The following is a 15,118-nucleotide window of genomic DNA, read 5'->3' on the forward strand; positions in this document are numbered from 1 at the left end:
CCCACATGCCGCGGAGGGGCCCATGAGCCATGGCCGCAGAGCCTGCGCGTCCGGAGCCTGTGCTCCACAACGGGAGAGGCCACAACAGTGAGAGGCCCGCATACCGCAAAAAAAAAAACAAACAAAAACCAATAGGAGTTATATATAAAACTCTCTGTCTTAATGCAGAAATAAAACTTGAACACACACACACCTATATAAAATCTCAGAAGAATATCCTTTAAACAGTCTTCCATGTAAATCATCTTTCATCAAAGTGCTTAAGATAAAAGTTTAGCAGTAAAAATTTGAGGTTATAATCTTTGGCAAAGGCCTAAAGCGTGCATATTCTAGGTGGCCAATTAAGAGCAGATGTATATGCTCTGAAATTATATCAAGTTGTTATTCAATACATCAAAGTGATGATAGACATATAGAAAAAGCAGATATATATATTCTACAGATATATATATATTCTACATTTCACACCTTATGTCAAAATAAATTCCAGAGATGGATCAAAATATAAATAGTAAAAATGATATCTGGAAATTCCTCTCAGAAAACATGAGATAAAATTATTTTTATAATCCCACAGTGGTGATGCCATAAGAGGTTGATAGATTAAATTACATAAAAGTTAAAAAAAAAACTATGTATGAAAAAAGCAAAATATGTGTCAAATCGAAAAAAATATTTTATTACATATCCCAGGCAAAAGAATTATTTCCTTGATGTACTAAACATTCATACAAAGAAATAAGGTAAAGACAATAGAAAATGGTTAGAGAACATGAACAGGTCATGGGAAAGGAAGTTCAAATGATTCTTAAACTTATGAAAAATGTGTGAACCCGAAAAAAGATGAGATGCAATTCTTTACATATCAGATGGCTCAGAGTCAAAAGTTAGATGGCATCCTGTGTTGCTGAAGATGTAGGGAAATAGGCACGTGGCTGGTAGGAGTATAAAGGAGAGCAAACTCTACAGAAGGAAATTTGGCTAAATCAAAATTCCAAAAAGCTCATATTCTTTGACCCGGCAAATCTGCTTCTGAGCAAAAATCCTATGGATATAGTTACCGGTGTGCGAATAACAAGTATACAAGGACTCCCCTCCTCAAAGTATAAAGTAGCACCTTGCATCATCCTCTATTTCTTTCTCCTTCTTGGTCATCATAGCATCTACCGATACACAATTTGTTTTGTCTGTCTCCCCCTCGAGTGCATGTGTGTAAGTGAAGGGTGAGTAGCAGACTTGCTTGGGGAGCTGATCCCGGGTTTGCTTCCTCACAGCTCTACTTCCTTGCATAAATGTGGACCATTACATACTACATTTTTGTTATCTGTCTTGTTTACTGAGAGACCAGCAATTGGGCACTCGAGCCTTGGGCTGACATAACTGGAATCGTATAAAGAGACAGGAGGGGAACTAGGGCAGAAAAGTCTCTTTTTCAAGATGAATCACACATACCCTGACCTTGTTCATGGAAACTATGTTTGGACTCCCTACTGGATCACTGATGAGCCCAAAGAAGTTTGTGTGCTGCTTTCCATGACCTGTTTCCATCAACAGAGTAACCTTACTGCTAGACTCAGTCCCATTGAGTCCTGCCAATTGGATTGCCAGGAGCTACTCTTGGTGGCAAGACAAACATCAAAAGGCAGGCTGCATGCCCAGCATCTAGAACAGGACCTGGCACATACTAAGAACTCTATAAATAATATTTAAATGATAAATGAATGGATGAATGAGTACGTTGCTAAGTGGAAAAGAGCAGGGTACACAACTATGACACTGCATATTATCCTTTGTGTAAAAAGATTAATATTGCTTCCATCTTCACAGGCTAACTCCAGTCAAATGCACAAATAATTCACACCTTACAGATGAATATACCACTTCTGCATTTGGTGGTTGCAGGGTTTTTTTATGCCAGGACAGAGATTCTTCTTGGAAAACAGTTGGTGGTCCACTCTACCATATATATAAATATGTGAATGATTAATCAAGGTTGTATATCATAGGCAATAGTGATTTTGAACTAGAAGAGTACAAAAGCAGACATTATTAGGATAGCTCTATTATCTGCTTCCCGAAGTATAGTGTTCTAGATGCTCTTAGGGACATGAACATGCCACAGTAAGAAAAAAAAGGCCCTGAACAAAGCTGGGAGTGGGATGCAGTAGATAGGCGGATGTTAAACAACACAGAATCATAGTGATCCCACTAAGACAGAAGATTGAAAAGTAATACACCAAAAGTAATTAATCATCTTGGTCTTCCCTATGAAGTTGTTGAATACCAATCAATAATTTTGAGCGGAGGGATGCTGATAAAAAATAACGGCTTTTAAGGTGTTTGTATTAAGCTTTCTGATCATAGTTAGATAACAGCTAAAAGTACATATATTGAAGCAGAGAAAGACATATTTTTTTCTATTTCCTATATAACAAATGGACAGATGAGGAGAAGCTTACAGCTGATCCAAAAATTGTTAAAATTCATTGAGAAATAAACTTAAAAGATAGGGTTACAGCATTGCCTATCTTTATATCACTCAGAATGATGAGATTTAATAGAAGACGGTTCCTGCTAACCGGTTATCATAGGGTGGGCTCTGTATCAGGGCTCTAATTCAGACAATACTTATCTACACAAGTTTTTTTTTTTTATAGACTTTGGCCCATTAATTGCTTATTTTCACCAAATCAAAGGTAATGTACAACAAAGGAGCTGCAACTGTTACAAGGTCTTTCCACTCTGGTTGCTAGCAATGCAAACCATTCCCAGCCTTGTGTGAGTTCCAGGAATTATTCAACCTAGTGCTTTCTGGTGGTTCTTTCCTCATCTCATGGAATTTCACTCCACACGATCAGTTAGCCAAAGATTCTCAGTGACTGCCCTGCAGATATCCTCATTCTCTCTCTCTCTCCCCACCACCAGTCCCCCTGCCAATCCCCCCCTCACTGATATTCTGCCCTGCAAATTCTAGCCAGTCTCCAATAATTCTGATCTCTGCTCCTCAATCCAGTGTGTCCACTAGGCTCTGTTTCCATCCTCCTTCCTGCACCACAGCCTGGAAGTGGCCACAGACGGCAAGCTGGGACTCCACCATAGGGCTCCCCTTGTGTATTTCACAGTCCTATGCTGCCTGCCATCCACTGTCTAGCAATAGTTGTCACATATATTTTGTTTAATTTTCTAGTTTTTTGCTACAGGAAAGAAATTCTTGTTGCAGTTAAACCTTCATGAGAAGAAACACAAGTCAATAATTTTATTCTTCATAATTTCTCCAAGAGTGATGAAGGGTATCTCCAAGGTCATTGTAAATGGTATTGTGGTCCTGTTTTACACACATACACACACACACACACACACACACACACACCGATTCTTATCTTTTTTTTTTTTTTTTTTTTTTACCGATTCTTATCTTTTAGGGATTCTATTGAATTATTTATGGACTAAGTGATACAATTTCTGGGATTTGCTTCAAAAATATGGGTGAGGGTGAAATTGCAAAGAGGTAAACATTGACCAAGAAGTGATAATTACTGAGGTTGGGTGATGAGTAGTGTCTACTTTTTAATGTTTGAAATTTTCCATAATAAAAAGTTTTCTGAAACCAATTCTAAGAAACCTCTAAGTTTAAGGCCCACTACATGACTTCTACTATGTCAACTGAGTAAGAACAAATGAGCTAAGAGCAGGCCTTTAATGGTAGAAAGGGCGGAACACGAAGGCATGTGATGTAAAAAAGAAACTGAAGGAAAGTGAAACAAAAGCTAATGGCAATCTTCAACTGCTATATCTTATCAGTCCAGAAGACAGCCCCTCCTAAAAAGGGTACAAATGAACTTATCTACAAAACAGAAATAGAGTTATAGATGTAGAACACAAACTTATGGTTACCAGGGAATAAGGGTGGGGCAGAGATAAATTGGGAGATTGGGATTGACGTATACACACTACTACATATAAAATAGATAACTAATAAAGACCTACTGTATAGCACAGGGAACTCTACTCAATACTCTGTAATGGCCTATATGGGAAAAGAATCTAAAAAAGAGTGGATATATGTAAATGTATAACTGATTCACTTTGCTGTATACCTGAAACTAACACAACATTGTACATCAACTATACTCCAATAAAAATTAAAAAAAAAAATAAGAAGACAGCACCGGGACTTCCCTGGTGGCGCAGTGGATAAGAATCTGCCTGCCAATGCAGGGGACACGGGTTCAATCCCTGGTACGGGAAGGTCCCACATGCCGCGGAGCAACTAAGCCCGAGCACCACAACTACTGAGCCCACGCACCACAACTACTGAAGCCTGTGCGCCTAGAGCCCGTGCTCTGCAACAAGAGAAGCCACCGCAGTGAGAAGCCCATGCACCACAACGAAGAGTAGCCCCCACTCGTCGCAGCTAGAGAAAAGCCCACGCGCAGCAACAAAGACCCAACACAACCAAAAAAATTAAAAATATATATATTAAAAAGAAGACAGCACCAACCCAGGCTGACAATAGCTTCTCCACTTACTGTGTGACTGAGGGGTTGCAGAAGCTCTACCCAACACCATGTTGTTACTGCTGCCGTGACTGCCTGGTCCTTATTTTAGAGAGTGAGATTTCACAAATCGCAAAACCAATCTGTCCTGTCACAAACTCTGGCTAAATGGAACCTGGATCACCATGGTAACAGCAAAGGCAGGCAGTGGAGGAGGGATGCTACTTTGTCACAGAGACGAAGAAGCTGGTGAAAAGCAAAAGTCAGAGAAAGCATCCCATCCATCCCTCAGGATCCAGCCCCGAATTCTGCCTCCTCTCAAGCCCCATGGCCTCCTCCAAATAACTAGGTTTATAAAGCACCTAGTCTGTGCATCCAAGGAAGGTATAATTTTCTCCATTTAGCAGAAGGGAAATCTGAGGCTCAGCAAGACTAAGAAACTCTCTAAAGTCTGATAAGCACCAAAGCTGGGATTGAAGCCCAGACCTACCTAGTGCCAGGACCCATGTTCTCCCATCTCTGATCCTGTAGCATTTAGCATTTGAGAGTGCTCATTTAGAAATTATCTGTATTTGCTTTATACTATTTGTATAAAGCAAACACAGTGGACAACATCAAAAAGGCAGACGTAGACATAAAAAAATTTTTCAAGCATTTAAAGGTCCAGAGTGTTTTGAGAACTCCTATTTCACTTCCCTCCTCTCCCAAATTTCAACCAAATAAGATCAAAATATTAGAATATAATAATAAGGGGGAAATCTCTTTCCATCATGGAAACCTGAGAAGAGACACATAAACAAAGAGATGCATTAAGGGACCAGCCAAACAAGCTATATTCTAAGACATCGATTTAAATATCACCGGGATAGAAAAAATTATACTGTTCACTTCAGGTCTCCTTAGATAACTCCTCAAACAAAGAGTACAATGTAAGTTGGTCTTATTCTTGTTTAGTGTCTGTAATAAATCCTTTATTTAAACATTTTAAAATGTGGTAGAGAAAAGAATATTTATCATCACAAACTGGTTTCTAAGGAAGGTGTTTTTGTTTGTTGTTATTTTGGGACATTGTTTAGGGATTTTTTATGTTTTGTTGAACACAAATATAATTTTCATCTTCAGTATAGTTGTCATACTTGAAGACAGAAACCTAGGTGTTCTGGAAGGAATACTATGGCCAAGAGGCTGCTAGTATAGAGCATCCAATACTAACCACCCCTGCAGCTGATAAATTCTCACTATATTTTGGTCTTTGCATCATTCATTCAAGATTTAAATTTTTATTTTTAAAATGTATTTTATTGAAGTATTGTTGATTTACAATGTTGCATTAATTACTGCTGTACAGCAAAGTGATTCAGTTATACATATATATTCTTTTTCACATTCTTTTCCATTATGATTTAGCACAGGATATTGAATATAGTTCCCTGTGCTACACAGTAGGACCTTGTTGTTTATCCATTCTATATATAATAGTTTGCATCTGCTAACCCCAAGCTCCCAATCCATCCCTCCCTCACCTCTACCTTTCCCCTTGGCAACCACAAGTCTGTTCTCTATGTCTGTGAGTCTGTTTCTGTTTCGTAGATAAGGTGATTTGTGTCATATTTTAGATTCCACATATAAATGATACCATAAGGTTAAACCTTAAATTTTTTAAGACCTATGACTCACACCTTATATAAAAATTAACTCAAAATAGATAATAACTCTAAATGTAAAGCTTAAAACTAAAAAACTTGCTGGGCTTCCCGGGTGGCACAGTGGTTAAGAATCTGTCTGCCAATGCAGGGGACACAGGTTTGAGCCCTGGTCCAGGAAGATCCCACATGCCACAGAGCAACTAAGCCTGTGTGCCACAACTACTGAGCCTGCGCTCTAGAGCCCGCGAGCCACAACTACTGAAGCCTGTGTGCCTAGAGCCCGTGCTCTACAAGAGAAGCCACCACAATGAGAAGCCTGCGCACCGCAACGAAGAGTAGCCCCTGCTCGCCGCAACTAGAGAAAGCCGCGCACAGCAACAAAGACCCAAGGCAGCCAAAAAGAAATAAATAAATTAATTTAAAAAAAGAAACTTGCAGAAGAAAAATAGGAAAAAATTTTGTTGAGATCTTAGATTAGGCAAAGATTTCTTAGCTATGACAGCAAATCATGATCCAGAAGAAAAACAAATTGGAATTCTTCAAAATTAACAACTGAGGTCCTCAAAAGGCACCACTAAGAAAATGAAAAGACAAGGCATATATCCGGAGAAAACATTTGCAGATCACTTCTGTATTAAGACTAAAACAGATGAAGAAATCTCAAAACTTAATAAAAAATACAAAAATTGACCCCCCAAAATTAAACACTTTGCAGTAAGCTGAACAATGGCTTCCCAAAGATGTCCACAGCCTAATCCCTGGAATTTGTGAATATGATCCTATTACCTTACATGGCAAGAGAACCCCTGCAAGTGTGATTAAATTAAGGATCTTGAAATGGGAGATTATCCTGATTATTCAGTTGGGCCCAGTGTAACCACAAGGGTCCTTGTAAGAGGGAGGCATGGGGGTCAGAATCCGGAAAAGGCAATGTGATGACAGAAGCAGAGAGAGACATTGGAAGATGCTACGTTGCTGGTTTCGAAGATAGATGATGGAGCCACGAGCCAAGAGTACAAGTGGCCTCTAGAAGCTAGAAAAGGCAGGGAAAGGGATCGCCCAGAGCCATCAGAAGAAACATTTTGAGCTCCAAACTGTAAGATAAATTTATGTTGTTTTAAGCCACTAACTTCGTTGTAATTTGTTACAGAAGGAAAAAGAAATAAACTCATACGTATACATAGATATGTATATATACATATGCATATACATATGTACATGCATATACATATATACATGCATATACATATATACACACACATTCACTTTGTAATTTTTCTTTAAACTGTTTCTATGTTTTATTCACTACTGTGTATATATACACATATATATGTGTAAATGTATACACACGTTTTAAAGAAAAACATTAAAACTTTTATATATATGAATAAAACATAGGAACAGTTTAAAGAAAAATTACAAAGTGAATGTGTGTGTAACCATCACCCAAGTCAAGAAATAGGATATTCTCAGCAGCCTAGAAACCACATACGCCCTTCCATAGCATAAACGTCTCCCTCTTCCTGGAGATGACCATTATCTTGACTGTTTGATAATAACTGTGTTTTCCTTTGTAATTTATATGCACGTGTTAATGCACACACAGAAGTGTATCTCTAACCACTATAGTGTTGTCCGTGTTTATGCCCAAGAGTGGGATCGCTGGATCATATGGTAGTTCTATTTTCAGTTTTCTGTGGAACTTGCCTACTGTTTTCCACAGTGGCTGCACTTTATTGGCCATTTTTATATCTTCTTTAAAGAAATGTCTATTCACGTCATTTGCCCATTTTTAAATAGTTATTTGAGTTTTTGTTGTTGAGTTGTAGAAATTCTTTATATATTCTGAAATATTAACCTTTATCAGGTATATGATTTACAAATATTTACTCCAATTCTATGGGTTGCCTTTTCACTTTGTTGATTGTGTCCTTTGACACAGAGAAGTTTTTAATTTTGATGTAGTCAAATTAATCTATTTTTACTTTTATTTCCTGAGCTGTTGGTGTTATATTCAAGAAATCATTGCCAAATCTAATGTCACAGAGATTTTGCCCTATGTTTTGTTCTAAGAGTTCTACAGTTTTAGGTCTTACATTTAAGGCTTTGATTCATTTTTAGTTAATTTTTTATGGCGTTAGTTAAGCGTTCAACTTCATTCTATTGCATGTGGATATTCAGTTTTCCCAACACCGTTGGTTGAAAAGACTATACTTTGCCCCACTGAAAATCATTTGAGCATATATGCAAGAGTTTATTTCCGGGCTCTCTATTCTATTCTATCGTCTATATGTCTGTCTTTATGCCAGTACCATACGGTTTTGATTACTGTAGCTTAATTTTGCTTGTTTTAGAACTTTATGGAATCCTATTATTTGTATTTCTTGAGGATCTTGTTTCTTTTGTTTGGCATTGAGAGATGCATTTATATTATTGCATATAGCTCTAGTTTTTATTGAAGTATGGTATTTTATTGTCCAAAACCTATCCATTCTACTGCTGGTGAATATTTGATTCTATCCCCAAATATTTTTTGGAAAGGGATTGCTGCTACTTGGTCTCATTGACTTTAAACTTCTTTTTCATAGCCACCTGAGTCTATTTTGACCTACCACATCATCGTGATTTCATCTTTTGTTTCTTTAGACATTTCATCCATAGCTATTTTATAGTTGTTGTCTGATATTCTAATATCTGGAGTTCTTGGTAGTCTAAATTTGTTGTTTATTGTTTGTATGGAATCTCATTCTTTTCTTTTATCTAGATGGCTTTGGTGATCTTTGATTGTAAGCTGACATTGGGTTGATATTCATCTGTTTAAAATCTGTGGCCCAAGTTGAGGATGCTTCCTCCAGATATGATTTTTATTCACGTCTTCCAGGAGCTTGGGATTGCTGCGAACCTGCAACCCCTTTTAACCCATATTTGGACCATCAGGAGTCCTGGGCTCATCCCTCCCTTCCTCTCCCTCCTCCATCTTGCCACTGACCTAACAGCTTAGTTTCTGGATTGCAGGGCTGATATTGTAATTTCATTTCCCTCCTGTTCAACTCTGTCTTCTCAGAGGCACGAGAGTCACTGAGGTTTTGTTTTTTCCTTTGGAAAGTTCTCTGTTTGCTGTGATACAAGCAATATAATAAAAATTGTGCTTGTTGTAAGTTCTGGTTTTTTTGTAAGAGGAGATATCTGGTCCACCATCATGTCAAAAGCAGAAGACTTTCAGATCTCATTTCTTGGTAGGTTGGTAAGGCATTAAGGGTCTTGCTTGAGAACAATAAATGGAAATGATTCCACTAACCAAACTAGGCTTTTGTCTTATTGAACAAGACAGACAAGAGCTGGATTGTCTTCAACTGAGGACAAAGCTAAACCTGGAACACAGAGAGTATTTGTAGTAATCTGGGGAAGAGAAAGGACAAAATGGAGTAACTGGAAAGAGGAACAAACTCTACTGGATGAGTTTGATTAAGTTCTTGCTGTTTGGTGAGGGATGTGAATCACAAACCAACCACAAATATGTCCATTTTTTATAATAATGTGAATTTGGATCTACTTTGGAAGAAGCAATGAAATTCTGAATTTGGCTCTGAGGTAGGTGAGAGTGGGAGCCAGGGCCTATTACTTGTATCGGGTAATATCTGGAGAGTGAAACTTACTTCGATCTTATTATTTTGGTCTCTGGCAGAAATGTTTCCCCCATATTAAGATGTCTCATAGTTTTTACAGCGTGCTAATCTAAAAAAATCATCTTAAGAACATTCTGTCTTTTGCAAAAACACATCTTAAGATATCTATTAGATTACTCAGTGTACCTTAAACAAGAACCCACACAAACAAAATTCATCCTCAAGTTCAGTGCCAGGAAAAACCTTGTCTTCTTAGAAAAATATGTGTCCTTCTTTTAATCAGACTAAGTAACCCATGTGTTTCCTGTCTCAACTTTTTCCCTTAACTCCCGAAAAGGTCAGATCTAAATTAAAATCATTTGTGGTCACCAATGCATCCCAGCTGCCCGGCCCCATCTCTGTCTCTGATCCCAATTGTAAAAGTAGTTTGATTATCTTTTCATATTGTATCATAAAAGCAATACATTATTGCTTTTATGATTATATTTTCATATTGTATCATAAAAGCAATACATTAATACAATATTCATTATTCATTGTGGGAAATATAGACACAAAAAATGAAGAAAAATAGCAACTGTTACTTTTGAAACATTAGTGTACATTCCCTGGTTAGACCATCCCCACACCCATCCACACTTTATTATTATTTGGTTGCCAGTAAGAAAAACTGACTCTGACCTATGCAGGGGAGGAAATTTTCATTTTCTTCTACTCATCTTAGGTTCATTGACTGGGATCCTGCAAATTAGACAAAGATAGGTTAGCAGGGGAAAAACAAACAGAGGCTTATTGACAGGCATATCGCATTTGTACCTGGGAATACACAGAGAGCTTATATAGCATCTTAGCAAAGAACAATAATTTTCTAGTAAAGTGACAAGATTAAAGAAAAAGACTTTGAGTTTCTAGGGGCAGGCAGCAGATTATGGGAAGGCAAACATATGGGAAAGTCAATAGTGGATAAGAGCTAATTTCAGCTAGGTTCGTTATGTAGATTCTTCTGGTGCCTTCTCTGGGTTGATAAGGGTCTAGAATAGTCTCGGTGGTTAACTTCTGACCTTCCTGATAGAGAGAGGAGTGGGGTACATCTTTATAAACTTATGTCCTACTTTTAGGCAAATAGGGGAGAGCAGAGAGCTTTTCTCGTATCAGTTCTTCTCAGATGCCTTCGGCTCAAGTTAATCATTATGCCAAAGTGCCATATCTGGGGGTGGCAAATCCTGCTACCCTTCAGTTATTTAAATAATAAAAAGTATTTATTAGGAGGACACTAGTAAGTTCCCATAGTTCAAGTAGAATGCTCAGGCCTCAGAAAGCACGGGAACCTTGGTGGCCCTCAGCCCACAGCAGTGAAAATCACCATCTCCCTAGGACTCATCTCCAAACTGCTTTTTTTCCCTGCATGTTGGCCAGCACGGAGCACTGTATTTGGCAACCCCACTAAGACTGCAGGGAATCAGGCAGGGCCTGAGAGCCCGTGCAAATGGATGTGCGGTGGTTCTGTTACAGTCAAAGCAGAGTGGATAAAAAGGAGTGTTTCAAACCACTGGGCCACCTGTTTTTCCTCCTTTGTGTGGTCACAGTCAAATGTTCATGAATTTATGTTGCCCCACACCTATCGCCACTGCTGTGAGAAAGAAACCCTGGGCTGACTCTCATTCTGGTGGATTTCCTGATTGGGTATCAGTTGCTTAGGACTGTGGTTTTCTGCTGCCTCCATGCCCTTCCTGCCTCTCATCCCACCAAAGAGAGCTGGGTGACCCAGAGGAGAGAAGGGGGAGTCCACACTGGACGGGAGGCCACAGTCCCCCTAAGTACATTACACATAATTAAAGCAAAATAGAGGTTGATTCTATTTATTTTAAAACTTACTAGTAGATGATGTGAGTCTATTCTAGACCCTCAACAAATGACACTTAAAAGAGAACATCCCCAGATGTGTATCCAACACAGTATTTCTAAATACTTATGGGAACACTCATTTATAGAACACTAGTGCACTCGGTGATATTAATATTAATTTTGAGGAAAGAGTTTTGGCAGTCAAACTACATTTGGGAAACACTGTATACTATATCATATTTTTGGATATGCAAAATGTACTGTATCAAACTAAAGGATCTAGGAAATGTTACAATTTCTGTCCTGTCTCTCTAATATATAAATATATACACTAAAATATACAGTGATTATATTCCACAGGGTAAGTGAAACTGTAGACATTTTTTCTTTGTTTTGCTTTTATTATATTCTGATTTTGATATTATACTCTGATTTTTCTGTAATACATATATTTAAAAAGTTAACAACTTATACAAAATAGATGACAATTTAAAGATTATTTTTTAAAAAATAAAGATTAAATCGATGTTAAATACAACAAATAAGGAGAATTTGTTCTCATCAAACACCAGAAGTGTTTAATAATGCCTCCCATTATCTATTGAAGTATAGCACATTGTCCATTAAATATCTGAATTGGATATATGCCGAATGAACGTAGAAATATCAGAGTGCCTATAAGAGTTAATATATTATTCCTATGTCATTACACAAATATTAATCCCTAAGATATACTCTACTATCAATTTTTAAAGTTCTTCATATTCTTTTGCCAATATGAGTAACAAGGACATTATTTTAAATGTTTTTTTAAATCAGGGATTGGCAAACTTTTTATGCAAAGAGCCAGATGGTAAATCTTTTAGAATTTGCAGGCCATACAGTCTTGGTTGCAATTACTCAACTCTGCTATTTCAGAGTGAGAGCAGCCGTAGACAATACCTAAACGAGTGAGTATAGCTGTGTTCCAGGAAAGTGTATTTATGGACACTAAAATTTGAATCATGTCCTTCTCACATGTCATTAAATATAATTATTCTTTTTATTTTTTTTCCAACCATTTGAAAATGTAAAATCATTCTTAGTTCATGGGCCATGTGTAGTCCCTTCCCATATCACAATAGCATGTGGGAGAAGTGATGTTAAATGTCATTTCTAAGATGAAGTTATAAAGACTATAAATTTCTGTCTCGGATGCATGCTCTCTCTCTCAGATCTCTGCCATGTTGTGTGGTGAGGCCCATATGGCAAGGAACTGAAGCCTCCAGCCAACATCAGAGAGGAACTGGGGCCTCCTGACAACACCCGTGTGAGTGAGCTTGGAAGCAGATTTTCCTCTTCCAGTCGAGCCTTCAGATGACTGCAGCCTCAGCTAACAGCTTGCATGCAACCTTATGGGAGAGGAGACTCTGCAATAAAATCACCCTAGAATCCTAACCCCACAGAAATTGTAAAATAATCAGTATGTATTGTTTTTAGCTGCTCAGTTTGGGGGTAATTTTTTATGCATGCATATTAATTAATACAGCACCTATGTTAGACCAAGATCTGTTGGGCTCCTAACACTAACCCTTCACGTATTGCTGCTCTCAAGACTCCTCTGCTCTGACTCAAAACCCAACCCCTTGTCTGGGTGCCCAGCCTACGAACCCTGCTGTACTAAGACACTCCCTGAAACCAAGACTTAACTCCAGCCTTTGGAATGTCTGTGTGTCACATATGGAACTAGTAAAAGAAGAGGGGGAATTTTTTCCTGCACATTATTTTCCATAAAACACTGGTCAGATTTTCTGAATTTTGTGGTTTAAAGCATCTTTCCCTCTCAAGAAAAAAAAGTTTATTCACTGCTTCTTAACCTGCTGTGTAACTCTCCAGTTCTCCTCAATCACTCTTTTCAGTATCTTTGCAGACAGTATATGGTGCTTTAAGTGACAATGCACAATCTATCCCACTGTTTATTGCTTCTTACTTGTCAGTATTAAAGGTCCTGTGATTGTTCAAGATGACATTTTGAAAAACATAAGGCAGGAAAAGCAAGAAAATAATGATCACTCTGCCAAGTCAATCACATGATCCTAACAGAAGCTTGGAGCCAGGCCAGCAATTAGCAGGAAATCATCGCATTGTATTCTGTGGTTTCAGGGCACTGGAACTTCTTTATGTCCACAAACACGTCCTATACATTTAGAAAGTGACTGGGACTGTGCATTCGGTTCCAGTGTGAAGGGGTTTCAGTCACCTGAGCGTGTGGGCACATGTGTGCAGGAGGAGAAGAGAGACGAGGGGTGGGAAGTGGGAAACAGCCAGTTGTTCTAACTTCCCTTATTCAATTTGTTTCTTAATTAATCAGAGAACTCTAAATGCAGAATAAACTTCAAGAGATCATCAAAAATTCCCATTTGGTCTTTGAACTCCATCGTCATATTTTCTACAAAGTTAGGCAGGGTCAAGGGAGCTGAATCTGACTAACTTGACAAGGGCTATCCATGATGACAGGGTTACCAGGCACTAGGCTCAGAGTTTGGGCACCAGACTTAGACCCTCTCAGCTCAAATACCCCTCCATCATTTATTTTTGTTCATGTATTTTTTTTCTTTTTCCTGCCCAGCACCTTCACTGGGCCTTCTTTGGGAAACAGCACCCCTTATTTTGGGAAATGATTCTCTCTCTCCAAACATTTGGTTCTAAAAATTCTAGTTCCAGTTATTCCTGAGGTCCAGTTGACCCTTTGCCTCTGCTATATATTGCTTCATCCACTCTGCCTTTTGTTACATAATATACCCAGACAGTCTTTCCCTAAACTGGTTAGAATTGAGTTACCTTACTTGCAACCACTTGCAAATGAATCCCATCTAATTCAGGTGTAGTATTGTGGTGTAAGTAAAAGAATAGGAAACATAAGTCATACTAAAAAGAAAAAAGTACAGAATTATGTAAGAGTCTGCAAATATAATTATTATAGTAATCAATTATCTGGTGGTGCACTATGTGGTTTTCAGCTAAAGTGCATTTAAAAATACATTACTGCATTTGTGAAAAAACTTATTAAAATTGCCATAACACCTGCATGTTAAAAGACATCTGTTAGTTATTATCATGTACCTAGTATTAAACACCTCACCAGTCAGATACAACCTATAATAGTGTTACAGCCAGACATTCTGCCACTGTTCTGAGCATTCACTGAGTAAGAAAGAAAGTTTGAACTGGGGAAGATGAAAACATTCTGGAGATGGATGTTGGTGATGGTTGCACAACAGTGAATGTGCTTAATGCCACAGAACTGTACACTTTAAAATGGTTAAATGGGGCTTCCCTGGTGGCGCAGTGGTTGAGAGTCCGCCTGCCGATGCAGGGGACACGGGCTCGTGCCCCGGTCCGGGAAGATCCCACATGCCGCGGAGTGGCTGGGCCCGTGAGCCATGGCCGCTGAGCCTGCGCATCCGGAGCCTGTGCTCCGCAACGGGAGAGGCCACAACAGTGAGAGGCCCGCGTACCGCAGAAA

The sequence above is a fragment of the Lagenorhynchus albirostris genome, chromosome 13, assembly GCF_949774975.1.
Source record: "Lagenorhynchus albirostris chromosome 13, mLagAlb1.1, whole genome shotgun sequence".
NCBI classification, from domain to species: domain Eukaryota; kingdom Metazoa; phylum Chordata; class Mammalia; order Artiodactyla; family Delphinidae; genus Lagenorhynchus; species Lagenorhynchus albirostris.